The 13,401-nt window shown below is 48.5% G+C and overlaps 1 long non-coding RNA gene across 3 annotated transcripts in view; it reads left to right on the forward strand.

Annotated features, from left to right (window-relative positions):
* The first annotated feature begins 6,794 nt into the window (after positions 1–6,794).
* LOC109384517 (uncharacterized) overlaps positions 6,795–13,401 on the forward strand; it is a 9,901-nt gene continuing 3,294 nt past the window's right edge. Inside the window, exons 1-3 of one of the 3 annotated variants that reach the window (XR_002124416.1) lie at positions 6,795–7,233; positions 7,736–7,803; positions 8,220–8,294. This is a non-coding gene — a long non-coding RNA (uncharacterized LOC109384517). The other 2 variants (XR_002124415.1, XR_002124414.1) reach the window with 2 other exon arrangements.

Here is a 13,401-nt window from a genome sequence, read left to right on the forward strand (position 1 = left end):
AGGGAGGCTGTGAAACTCAACCAAAGTCAGTTGTTGGAGCACTAATAAGTGATCCCCAAAACCATTGCATTTCTGTCACCATCTCCAGTGTTGGTACACAGCACAGAGGTCTTTTAATTTGCTTGTGCCCAGAGGGCTATGAAAGACAGAGGTGTCCTAACTTTAGAGCTGCTGAAGAACCCCACCTCCTGTCCTTAGCTCTGCCACTCTGGCTCCAGGCAGTTTTCCAGGTTTAGAGCATGCCTATGTTCCTGCAGCCACAGACAACATCCACCAGGAAGGTAAGGGACCATCCCAGGCACCCCCAACGTGAGAAGGTCACCCCTGGACACTGTCAGGCCCAAACCTGAACCGTGGTGGATCATGTCACACACCTGCTCGCAGCGCTCACATGGCCCCCTGGTGCCCTCATGAGAAAACCCAAACTCCTCAGTCTGGCTCAGCCCGCCTCCCAAGACCAACCTGACCCTGACCCTGGCCCACCCCTGTGGCTTTGCCCGACCAAATTCAGGGTTCTTCAGAGTTTGAGAGGCATGAAGTGATGCTGGATCACACAGCAGCACTAGGTCACACAGCCTGACTCCTCCTGACTCCCAGACTGCAGCAGGTGGAAGTTTCCGTTTGGTGCTGGTGTGTCTTGAACGCCTCTCAAATAATTGCAGAACTATTTTAGTGAAAGAGAGAACAGGATGCCTGCTCCAGCCCAGCCAGGCAGTCGCTTTCAGCCGGAACTCAGTAGCGTCTTTACACTCGGCTGCTTCTCTTTTTCTAGCAAAGTAATATTCATTTTCCAGGTGAGGTAATAACATAAAGTTGCCTTTTGAAATAAATGTATTTAAGGTAAAAAACAAATAAATGAGCACTTTAGAGAAAACGATAAGGCCAAAAACAGTCCAGATGGCTTGTAGATCAAGTCATGGGGATTCTGGGTGAAACCGGCATTGGCTGTTCTCTGTATGAACCAGGCAGCATTCTGCCTCCCGAACTTTGCTCTTGCTGGGCCTCCCACCTGAATCGCCTTTCCTTGGTTAATGACTCCTCATTCTGTGAAACCATCCTTGACCCCATCCTCCTGCCCCAATTCTAAGCTGACCTTGCTCATGTCCCCCAATCCCAGAGCCCCTCTTCCTTGAGGAATAGTGGCAGCAGCCCTTTCCCTGCCATTTATTGTTCTCAGGGGCTCCCACTCGTCCCTTTAGAAGTGAGCCTTTCTCGCTAGACCAGGAGTTCCTTGGGGCTTCTCGGTGCCTCCTCCCAACCCCCAGCCTCGCCCATGCCCAGTGCGGGGCTTAGAGGAAGAGCTGGCCTGGACGCTACACTGACCTGCGCTGGAGGTGGTTCCAGCTCTCGGCCAGGTCCCAGAGGCACCACTCACTACAGTGGCAGGTCCCAGAGAGGAGCAGCCTTAGCCGATGGTGGGCATGATCTCGGATGTTGTATTCTCAGGTCGTGGTCCTCCCTGCCTCCTGCTTAAATGGGATTTGTATCCTATGGCTGGCCCCGTTCCTGCATCTTCCCCTAGGCAGGCTGCCTTCAGGATGTTGCTGTGCCCAGGAATGGACGTCTTGTGAGACAACCCCAACCCCTAAATGTGGGTGCAGGAACATGCAAGCCCAGAAACCTTGCCTCCAATAGAGGCAGGCTTGCAGTGTGACTTACTCTCGAGAGCTGCCAGGGGAGCAGGCTGAAGCCAGGCTCTGCCGTCCTTGCGGGGCCCCCTCCCCTTCCAGATCCTGCTTCCCCTGCGCCTGTACCCGTTTCTCCTGGGAGCTCTTCCCATGGCATCCCTCGCACATGAATCTTTGACACAGGGAGCCCAACCTGAGATGGGCGTTTGGAATCGTGAGAGCCCAAGTGGAAGCATCCGACAGATGGTAGGATCCAGGGGTCTGGAGCTTGGGAGAGAGATCCGGGGGTCAGCAAGTTCACAAAACCCAGCAGAGGAAGTGAAGTCAACCGAGGAGAAGTGAGGCTGAGAACAGAGCCTTTCAGAGCCCAGGCATCCAAGGCTCACTGGTCAGAGGAGGAGGAGTCAGCCCAGGAGAGGCTACAGGGGTCAAGAACCAGGCGGTGCTGCTGATGCCAAGGAAAGAGCACACCTCCAGAGCTCAGGGGTCCAAGGGGACCCAAATGGGTTCCTGGGCTGACCAGAGAGGGCCAGGTCTTTTGACAGGAGTGGTTGCAAGGAGGAATGGAGAGCAGTTCAGGATGAGAGTGAAGCAGAGGGGCTTGGGTCCAGGGAGGTGTTTGTTGTTAGTATTTAGGGTGGCCTCAGGGTGGAGGACCTTCTGCCACATTCCTCTGGCAATAGGGCCAGGATAAAGAAATGAGGCCCCAGTGGGAGGGATCTGGGGGTCCGTGGATCAGGGTGAGAGGCTGGTGGGCCCCCTGCCCATGCTCCACACCAAGTCTTGTGCTAAGAGCTAGGAAGATGGAGGGTGGGAGCTGTGTGGTGAGAGGTGAGGTGGAGGCTGGAAATGGTCACTGCAGACAGCAGGAGACAAGGCACAAGTGACAACCTCATCCACTAATTTCGCAATGGACTGAGTCTTGCCCTGAATCCAGCATGGCTGACAGCCAGCTCAGGACTGGGGCTGGGCCCTGAATTGAAGACAGTTATAGAAATTCTACCAGGGCCGGGATTAGGGTGAGAAGAGAGAAGCACCTAGGAATGCAAAAATTAACGGAGGCCTTCATCTCAGGGTCTGCCTCGCCCTGGGCCTGGCCTTGCTCTGGAGCCTGGCATTCAACATTGGTCACACTCTGGTCCCACCCAGCCCCACTGTATGCCCAATCTTCAGCCCTGTACACAAACATGGTCAACATATTCTTCCTCCACCATCTGTAAGAGTGTTTGCTCATCTTATGCCTTTGGCTTGGAGCACGCTTCTCTCCTCCTCTGCTTGGCAAACACCTGATCATTCTTCAAGACTTTGGTCAATGTTTTGTCAATGCCGTCCAGCCACAGACCATTCTGAGCCAGCTGTAGTTAAACGAGGTGGATTTGCTACCCACCTTGAGAAGGAGAACACAGGGGACAGTGGGTGTGAGCAGACGGTGCCAGCAAGAACCTATTATACAGGATTTGAGCTTCAGTTGGTGATTGGGAGGAGGGCCTAAGGAAGTAGGGGTTCACTAGATTGGGCGCTGCTGCAAAGTGGGGGCAATTCTATAATTGGGGGATCTCAATAAATCTCGTCCACAGAGAGGGGAAACTAAAAACATGATAAAGCTATAATTGGTAAAGACGTAGCAGTTATTCATTTGAGACAAAAGGGGCCTGAGAGAAGAGGTGTGCTTGGTACTTCGTGGGTAGCATGGGGACCTTGTTTTGTCTGGGCTGAGACACAACTGTGAAGTGGCCTTGCTGTGTCTTACTGTCTCAAGGTCCCAAAGGGACCTCATCTGAGGTTGGTGTTCTGTGAGCGTGCTTACATCCCACAGGATAACAGTGGGGCCCAGATGGCAGCAGCTTCAGATGGACAGCGGGAGCTGCCCCTTTTTTTTCTTTCTGTCTCCATCTCTGCAAAGCCTCTGAGCAGCGACCCCAGCAAACACCTCTGTTTGCATCTTTTCCTCCTTCACGCTCCAAGAACATTCTTTTAAGATAGTATATAACATGCACACAGTTCAGTGTGCTCATCTTATGGCACAGCTCATAGATTTTTTTTTTCACTTGCACACGCCTGTGAAGCCACCACCCAGGTCAAAATACAGAACATTTCCACACCCTAGAAGGCTCCCCCATGCCTCCTCCCAGACGCCACCCTGCCCCAAAGCATCTAAGACTGCCCTTTGTCACTGCAGAGGACGCTCTGGAATGTGTTCCTGTGTGCCTGGCTTCTCTTATTTACCATAAAATCTATAGACTTCACTCATGCTGTTGCATGAGGCAGCAGCTTCTTGTGTTCATTGCTATGCAGCATTTTATACCGCAAAAGCCCCACTGCAATTCAGTGGGGACAGGAACGACTTCCAACACATTGTGCTGGCATGACTGGCTATCATGTGGAAACCCACCAACCTTGACTCTGCCCCACTCTGTGCGCAAGAATGATTCGAGATGGATGATGGACTTGAGTGTGGAGAATTGGAGGCAATCGTCATGGCCTTGGTGAGACCAGCATTTCTTAAATAGGAGGCAAGGTACTAGAAAAGAAGAAATGGATCCACTGTAATTGATTAAAATTAACAACTTTTCTCCATCAAAAGACACCTTTAAGAAGGTCAAAGGGCAAGTCTCAGGCTGGGAGGAAATATTTTGTCCAAGACTCCAATATTGGCTTATCATTACCTTGATGGTTTCCTATGTGTTTCAGCATGTATTCTTTTTCTTTTAAATCACCCCCCAGCTTTATTGAGATATATAATTGACACAAGACATTATGTACATTTAAGGTATACAGCATGTTGGTTTGATACACTTATATAGTGCGAAACGATTACCATCATAGAACTGGCTAACACCTCACCCTGTCTGGCATATGTACTATTTCTTTTTTGTGGTGAGAATATTTAAGATCTACTCTCTTAGCAACATTCAAGTATATGATACAGTATTATTAATGAATGATTATCTATATTTATTACCATATAGATATATTGTTGTACGTTAGATCTTCAGAACTTATTAATCTTATATCTGGAAGTTTGTACCCTTTGACCGATAGCTCCCCATGTTCCCCACTCCCCAGCCCCTGGTAACCAACAGTCTGCTCTCTGTGTCTCTGAGTTTGACTTTTTTAGACTCCACATATAAGTGCTATTATAGTTTTTATCTTTCTGTATTTGACTTATTTCTCAAAGTACAGTGCCCTCAAGGTCCATCCAGGTTGTTGCAAGTGGCACAATTTTCTTCTTTCTCATGGCTAAACAATATTCCATTGTATATATACACCACAGCTTCTTTATTCATTCATTTGTCGATGGATGCTTAGGTTGTTTTCATGTCTTGGCTATTTTGAGTAATCAGCATGAATTTTTCTTCTTCTTCTTCTTTTCTCTTTCCCATATGTATTTTTTAAATTAACTTTATTGGGGTGACATTGATTAATAACTCCCATGTGTATTTTATTCTGAAGACATGTGGACTTTATTTCCAATTCCTATCAGTTTCTGACATTAATTAATAAAAATCTCCAAAAATATTTGGAAGACCCAAACAATATAATTTGCACAAACCTATACAGGCATCGGTTCCTGAACAGGGTTTGGCAGTTGGAACACGGCTTTGGCTACAGGATTGTGAAGCAGTACTCTCATTTCTGGAAAGCTATGGCAACCGAGGCTCCAGGAAGTGAAGGGGCTTGCCAAGGTCACACACAGCACCTCTAGCCAATGTGGTGGTCAGTGTGTGCCTTGTATAGGAGGTGCTGAATAAATGCTTCAAAAGCTGCTTTGGGGCTCCCCAAACCTGTGTGTGTGCGCATGTGTGTGTGTGTTGTGAGGGAGGGGATGGGTAACTATGCACCCAGGTAGTATTCCCAGGCAGAAACCATGATTTTGATGTTGGTTGTAAATACTGGCTTAATGCTGCAGGACCCCCACAATTTACCTCCTGGTGCCAAGAAACAACCAAACCCTATGACCACGTCCCTGTCCTCAAGCCATAACCTGGTCCCAAAGCCCAGGGACAGAAAAGATAGACAAGATGCCAACAGGGCAGTTATTTTTCTCTCCTGGGGCTTCAGCCACTTTCCATTTGCAAACAGTGCCTAGAGTTACACCCCAGCTCCACAGTCAACACGTGACCATGCCACCACAGAGGTGAGGCTGCTGCCGCCTTCCCAGGTCTCCAAGCAACAATACAATACAGATGAGTGTGTAGGCATGGAGGTGCTGACCAATTCTCAGTTCCCACCTTCGGCTCAGCGCCGGGCATTTCCTGCTGGGCACTGCATGTCCTGTTCTTCCCAGCACAGCTGCTGTTCCAAAAGCTGCATCCAAAGTCCCCAGGATTGGGAAAAAGGCCAAAAGAAAAAAAAAAGAGAGGGAAAGAAAAAACTCCTCTCCATTTATTATCAACCAGCAGGTGTCTGGAGACACGTGAAGAACGTGGAGATGGTCCCCAGACTTGGGGTCAGGTCCTGCCTCTGCCCCTCACTGGCTGTGCCTCTGTTTTCTTGGCTGTAAAATGGGCATGATATTGCTCACCTCATGGTGTCATAGTGAGGACAGGAATGTGCAGGGATTTTGAGCTTAGGTCCTGGAATCTGCAGACCTGGGTTCAAGGGCTGGCTTAAGTGGATCCGACAACCTCTCTAAATGTCTGGTAGGGGTCTTTTCAAAGCTGATGACTAAGCTCCTCCTACTCAGTTTTCCAGGCTCAGCAACCTAAGTTTGCACACAGGCAATTAGTGGATGTTGCCAAGAATTTTCGTGAGGATGGAACACAATAATGTTTGTGTAAGTGTAAATCACAAAGTACAGCACCTCTGTACATTTTTGTATATATTTGCTGAGAAAGAATTCAGAGATAACTCCAGCACCTCAGGGAGCTCAAAGCCCAGGGAAGGAGATGGGACAGGTGCACACCATTCACTTCCTACTCCCGCCCTGTGCTCTGAGTACCACTGTATCCCAGGCTATGGATGAGGAATTTGAGGGCCAGACAGATGTCACATGGTACATACATCTTGCTGATTCTTGAGTCCGGTGTGCTTTCTGCTGTCCCAAGCAAACTAGGTTCTACTTAAGCTTTGATGGAGAAGACTTAAGCTAAGAGGATGAGAGGGGGGTTGCTATTCATAGGATGTGTGTAGGGAGGTGGCAGGGACAGGGAGTGCTAGGTCAGCTTAGCAGCAAGCAAGTCAGGGTGTCTGACACTAAACTGCCCCAGGTTAGGGGGTCAAGCAAGGGAGACAAGGGCCAAAGGGAGTATGGAGAGCCACAGGTCTCATCCCAAAGCCACAGGAAGTGTCATCTGCACACCTGGCCAAACCCTGAGTTCCTAGGTGGGACACAGAGGATGTAGATATTCCCTTGGTCCTGGGAACTCACGACCTCGTTGGTGAATCAGACCCACAGAGGGGCAACTCAGGCAACTGTGGGAGCCCAGGGAACCCTGACCCAGCCTGAGGCATCAGAGAAGCCTTCAGGGGGATACAGGGCCTGCCTGGACCTGAAAAGGTGCACAGTCAAGTGAAAAGGGGTGAGGACGACTTGGAGGCAGAGGGAACAAAGTGCGCCCAAGGCTCTGAGGCTGGAGTGAGGTATCTGAGGAGATGGCAGCGGGTAAGAAGGGGCTAGAATGGGATCCAGGATCTGGGGAAGGAATCATCCCTGGATAAGAGGAGGGGGCAGAAGAAAGGAGGGTTCAGAGGTTGGTTTGTAGATGGCAGGTGTTGGGTGTTGAGAATTAAAGAAAGGAATGAAATGGCAGGAGATACCTTTGTTCTCATCCTCACCACTCCCCACATCCTTCGCTCACTGCTTCAGCCACACCTGCCTCCTGCCTGTTCCTCCAGGATTTCTGCTCACTCACTCCTACCCCCCAGAATACTTCTACCTTCTGCCTAGAATACTTTCTCCCCTGGTCTGCAGGGCTCCCTCCTTATTATCGTTCGAGGATCTGCTCACATGTCTCTCCCCTGATGGGCCTTTCTTGGACATCCCCTGCCCACCATCATCCCTGTCGCTTTATCCTGCTTTATATTTTTTTGCTGATCACTTACCTCTTCCTGACATAGTATATCCTCAGAGGCTTATACACTTCTTTTCTGCCTCATCCATTTAGCATGTAACTTGCAGAGAAGTTATCAGCTTTGCACATGGCTATATCCCTGGAACCTAGAATAGTGCCTGGTATGTAGTAGGTGCTAAATAAAAGTGTATACGGGAATGAAAGACCAAGTAGAGCAGGTGGGAGGTGATGGAGGAAGTCTCTGGTGACCATCTGACAACGTTTTCCCCAAAGACATATTTAGAAAGACAGCTATTCTCTGACACACAGGTTGAGCAGGCATATATGGCTTCCTCTAAATCCTGAGCCCCTAGCTCTGCCTCCTTTGTCAATATAGAGGCCCTAGGTCCTTGCACTTGTGGGCAGTGTGGGCAGAAGTGGTCAGGTCTGGAAGGGATGGCGGGGCTGTGATTTTGTTGGGGAGGCTGGTATGGGGGAAGGAGTGAGAAGGATTGGAGTTGAGAGGTCTGGGTCAGAGTTCATGGAACTGCTGTCTGTTTGGTTCCCACCACTATTCCCCACATGGCCAACTCCCAAGATTGCTTTCTCCAGCAAGATGGACCTGGACATGGTATGTTGAGCTGTGCAGAAGTCATGATGATGATGATAGCAGGTACTTTTTATTTTTTTAATTTTTTTAAAAGATTTTCATTGGGGAATTTGGGGAGGGGAACAAAGTTGGGGAATTGGGGAAGGGGACCAGCCAAGTTGTTGTTCTTCAGTTTTCGTTGTGGAGGGTGCCAGTCGCCATCTGGCCACCCGGCGGCAGATCGTGGTCTCTAAGCTCAAGGTGCTGTGTTCAATCTTAGTTGCAGGTGGGCGTAGCCCCCAGCCCATGCGGGAGTTGAACCAGCAGCCTTGTTAAGAGTGCACACTGTATCCACTGAGCCATCCGGGTGGCAGCCCAGCTCAAGGTGCTGAGTTCAGTCTTAGTTGTGGGTGGGCATAGCCCTGCATTGAACAGGCAATCTTGTTGTTACACCAGCTGAGCCATCCTGCCACCCGTTGGCAGCTCAGTGACAGCTCAGCGTCACTGGCCCATGTGGGAATCGAACCGGCAGCCCTGTTGCTCAGAGCTCGCGCTCTTAAGCCAACTCTTAACCAATTGAGCCATTCGGCCGGCCCAGCAGGTATTTTTAAAATAAACACTTACTAAGTGTCAGGCACTGTGCTCAGAGCCTGTCATGCATTATCTCATTTAAGGTGCCCAACAATTTGAGAGTTGAGGATGATTACCTTCCTCCCTTGTGAGAGGAGGAAACTGCGGCTCAGTGTAGGAGGAACTATTTCTAGACAGCGTTAAATTAATATGATAAGATGTGTGCGGGGAAGTCTCTGTCCTCCAGGTTCTCTGTCTATAACTGGAGTAGTGGTTTAGGGTTGGTCAGATGGATTTCTCAGGACTCTTCCAGCTCCAAATGGGGACAAGGAAGCTATTAGAAGACTGAAGCGGAAGAGCACTTATATGAAAAATAATAAAGGACGTGCATGTGAGAGTATGTGCTTATATGTGTGCATGAGAGAGAGCGAGAGAGGGCGAGAACGAGAGAATCTCTGGAAGTGCTGACATTCCATACTTAAACATGCCTCTCTCTCCCGGTCATAAATCCTAGCCTAACCAAGGCTGATGCTAGAAACCTTACGACCAAAACCTCAGTCTGATCCCGCAGACATTTGATCCCTAGGAAGGGTATAACTCTAAGCCATAGATGGAAAGGGTTTTTTTTACTTTGCTTCATGGAGGATAGCTATCTAGACAACTGTGTGGAGAAGGATTATAAGGTAGTATGTAGGCTCAGTGAGGAAAAATGCTGTATTGATTAGCCATGTCTGCTGAGGGCAAGGGGAGAAGAAGCACCTGCACACCCAGGACAGACGAGAGCGAGAGCGGGGCTGGGAAGCCCGTGTGAGAAAGTGGAGAAGGAAGGCCTCTTTCTCAACCTTCTCTTCTCTTGCAATATGCTGTTTACTTCAGCCCTGCTATACTCTGCTATTCTTTTTTTTTTTAATCCTTGTTTTTGAATTTTAATTAAATTTTACTTGTAGATTTTTTGGAAAAGGTAATAATACGTAAATATAAAAAGCTCAGTACTTCTCAAAAGTAGAGAGTCTAAAATAAGAGACCCTCACCACAAACAGCTGGGACCTCCCCCAACACAAATGGCTATGCCCTACGGGTGACTGAAAATGGGAAGGGGACCAGTCCTGCTGAGAATCTGCAACCTGGCTGCCATCCCCAGCAAGTGGCCTCCCAGGTTAACATGTCCTGGGAGACCACAGTGGGAACCTATCGGATATGGAGGAGGTCTGTGGGCCTACAGCATGGGCGGGGCAGGCTACCGGTCATAACCACCCCAGGCCAGATCACCATGTGAGGGTTCAGCCTCCAGTTCCTGAGGGATAGAATGGGAGTTAGGTGACCCGGGGTTGACTCCCAGCTCTGCCACCAACTTTATCATTGTACAAACAAAGAAACTGAGGGACAGGAATGAAGGGCAATCGTCCAGGGTCACAGAGCAAGTGGGGTCCAAATCCTCCCCGTGCCCCGCTCTTAGGTCTTGAAGGTCGTTTGGTCACTCAGCGTCCTCTGAGTGGACAGGATTGAGATCCACTTAGGCTCAGATGGAGACATGAATGTAGGCGGGCACACACCCCTCTCTCACCACCCCTCCCTCGCGCATGTGGCAGGCATCACTAATCAATCATGGCAGTGTTTCCCTCTGATCCATATATGGCCTCAGAATTCTGCTCAGTGCAATCTCTCGGGAGCACCTGCCAGACAAACGAGTGCTGAGACAAACCTATTTGCCATTCCTTCTGAGTGGGAATTGACCAACAGGAAGGAGGAAAAGAAAACACACATGCCAGGCACTTTCTAAGTGTCAGCCATTATAACTGACTTGCCTGTGCTAATTCTCACAAATTAATCTCAAGGCAGAGGTATCAGTCCCATTTACAATGAGAAGACAGAGGCACAGAAACAAAGAAACAACCCAAAAGTCCACCAAGAAGGCACTGGAAAAATAAACCATGGTACCTCCACACAGATGGTATACTTCGTAGCTACAAGAAAGGGTGGGGTTGGCCCAGATGTCTGTTGAGGAAATATCTCTGAGATACACTATATCAGTAACCTATCACCTTGACAAAGCTGTATAACAGACCCTCCTAAACTTTGTGGCTTAAAACAGCTACTTATTTAGCTGATGAGTCTGAGATTCTGAGGGTCAGCAATTAGGTTGGGCTCATCTGGACAGTTCTCTGGTCTCCTTTATGTACCTATGGCCAGCTATGGGCTGGGGAGAAGGCTTTCTGGTTTTGGCTGGGCTCTCTGCTCTGTGGGAGCTTGGCTAGAGCAACTGGGCTGACTCTTTCCTGCTCCAAGCCTTTCTCACCCTCTAGCAGGCTAGCCCAGAGGCCACAAGGTTTCTTGAGGCCTACAGTTGGAACTGGTACACCATCACTTCTGCCACATTCTATTGGCCAAAGCAAGGCATATGACCAAGTCCAGATTCAAGGCAGGGAGAAAGTTGCAAAGTCACATTAGAAAGGACACAGAGACAGGGAGATGTGAAGGATGGTGGCCATTTTTTTTTTTCGATCAACCACATACAGTAAATCATATACGCAAGCTGTGAAATAATATGAAACAGTGGTCACTTCAGGAAGTAGAATCAATATGGGTGGGCAATTTGGTTCTTCTCTTTTACTTTATTGTATGTCCTTTCATGATGCTTTCATTGTGTTTCAAAAATGAAATATTTTGATTTAAAAGAAATAAAAAAGTTTATCTTTCAGGTGTTTCTCTGAGACTTGTGAAATGAACCACGTGCAAGGGGATTCATCTAGCACCTTTTGCTCTAGCGAGAGATCAGAAACACCCAAAGTGAACACCAGTGGTCCCAGGGCTTCCACGTAATGGGATTCTGTTCACAGCAAAACAAAGAACCAGATAGCCTGAAATGTTCAGATATTTGAAGGGCATAAAAAGTGAAAACAGTGAGGTGTGAAGAGCATTAGGTGCATCCGTTTGTGAGAAAGGTGTGTAGCTGATCTCTGGAAGGGTAAACAAGACAGCAGCAGCAGAGGCTGTCTGGGGGTCAGGGGTGGGGTGAGGGGTAGGGGTGTGGCTTTTTCTTTATGTCTTTTCGCACCCTTAAGATTTTGCATCATGTGAATGTGGCTCCTCTTCAAAAATAAATAGAAAGAAAGAAGCTTGAAAATGGTTTGTTTTTAAAGTAAAATCAAAGTTTTAGAAAGAAAGAAAGAATTCTTTTTGAAATGCTTGGGGGGGAAGGGAGATAAAGGATGACACAGATTTTGTTCCAGCTACTGACTAAATCGGTGACCCATGGGGAAGTCACTGGCTGTCTCTGAGCATCAGTTTCCACCAACTATAAAATGGGCCAAGTCTCCCTGGCTCGTTCCCAGGTCTCTGTGAGCAGGGCCACTGTGTTAGAAAATTCCAGGGGGTGCCATTCACATTGTGACTGGCGCCCCTTGCAGTTATGCAGTGCATGGCCTAGACAACTAGAGGAGGCAGCCCTGATGTGAGGCCAAGATGAGATAATGGACCAGAGAGAGTTTTGGATGTCACAAGAGTAAGGGTGTGCATGTATGAGTGTGTGCAATGTGACTGCATTCCTCTGAGTGGGTGTGTACTTGCTGTTGACATGTCCTATGGACATATAATGGGGAGAAAGGGTGATTACTCCCTCCTTCCCCCCTCCCCCAGGCTCAGGCTCCTGGGTCTTCTAGTAGCCATGCCTGACAAGAGAAGGGGGCACACTGCAGGCTGCTAAAGCCTCTCTCTCTACTGACCAAACTGTTTCCACAGGCCCTTCCCATGCTGGCTCAGAGTCTCTATCCCCAGGGTCATGACGCAGAAGAGGAATTCCCCTCACACACCAAGATGCTTTCTGCTTTTCAAAGTGCAGAGACGTTAGCCCAGTCAGAGAGACCTGGGCTCAAATCCCAGCTCTGACACTTACTATCCCTGGGACCTCTATCTAAAGCTTTAGTGTTCTCAGCTGTGAAACGGAGATACAAACGCTGACCAAGATACAAATCCTGACCTCCTCATGGGGTGCTGTAAGGATTAAAGGTCAGGCACACAATCGGCACTCAGTCAGTGCTAACTCCTGGTATTGGCTCTCGTGACTTCTTGTGTGATCAACCCTCATAATCACGGGGCGATGTACATTTATGAAGACATAAAACACAGAAAAGGAAACACACATCTGTACTCCTAGGAGTGGTTATCCCAGGAATGGGAGGGTGACATTTAGAAGGGATTCCCACGCATGATTTTTAAATTGGTAAAACCCCCAGTAAAGACATTTCCATTCTAAAAATAGAGAAATAAAGTTAAAAGAAAAAACAAGGAAAAGGCGGAGCATAGAGGATGTTTAGGGCAGTGAAAGTACTCTGTATGATACTGTAATGATGGATACCTGTCATTACACATTTATCCAAACCCATAGACTGTACAAATCCAAGAATGAACCCTCATGTAAACTATGGACTCTGGGTGATGATGATGGGTCAGGTTTATCAATTGTAACAAATGCACCGCTCTGGTGGGAGAGGCTATGCAGGCGTGAGGCCAGGGATTTATACAAAATCTCTGCACCTTCCTCTCAATTTTGCTGTGAACCTAAAACTGCTATAAAAAATGAAGTTTAGGGCCGGCCGAGTGGCGCGTTGGTTAAGAACTGGCT

The sequence above is a fragment of the Hipposideros armiger genome, unplaced genomic scaffold, assembly GCF_001890085.2.
Source record: "Hipposideros armiger isolate ML-2016 unplaced genomic scaffold, ASM189008v1 scaffold_96, whole genome shotgun sequence".
NCBI classification, from domain to species: Eukaryota; Metazoa; Chordata; class Mammalia; order Chiroptera; family Hipposideridae; genus Hipposideros; species Hipposideros armiger.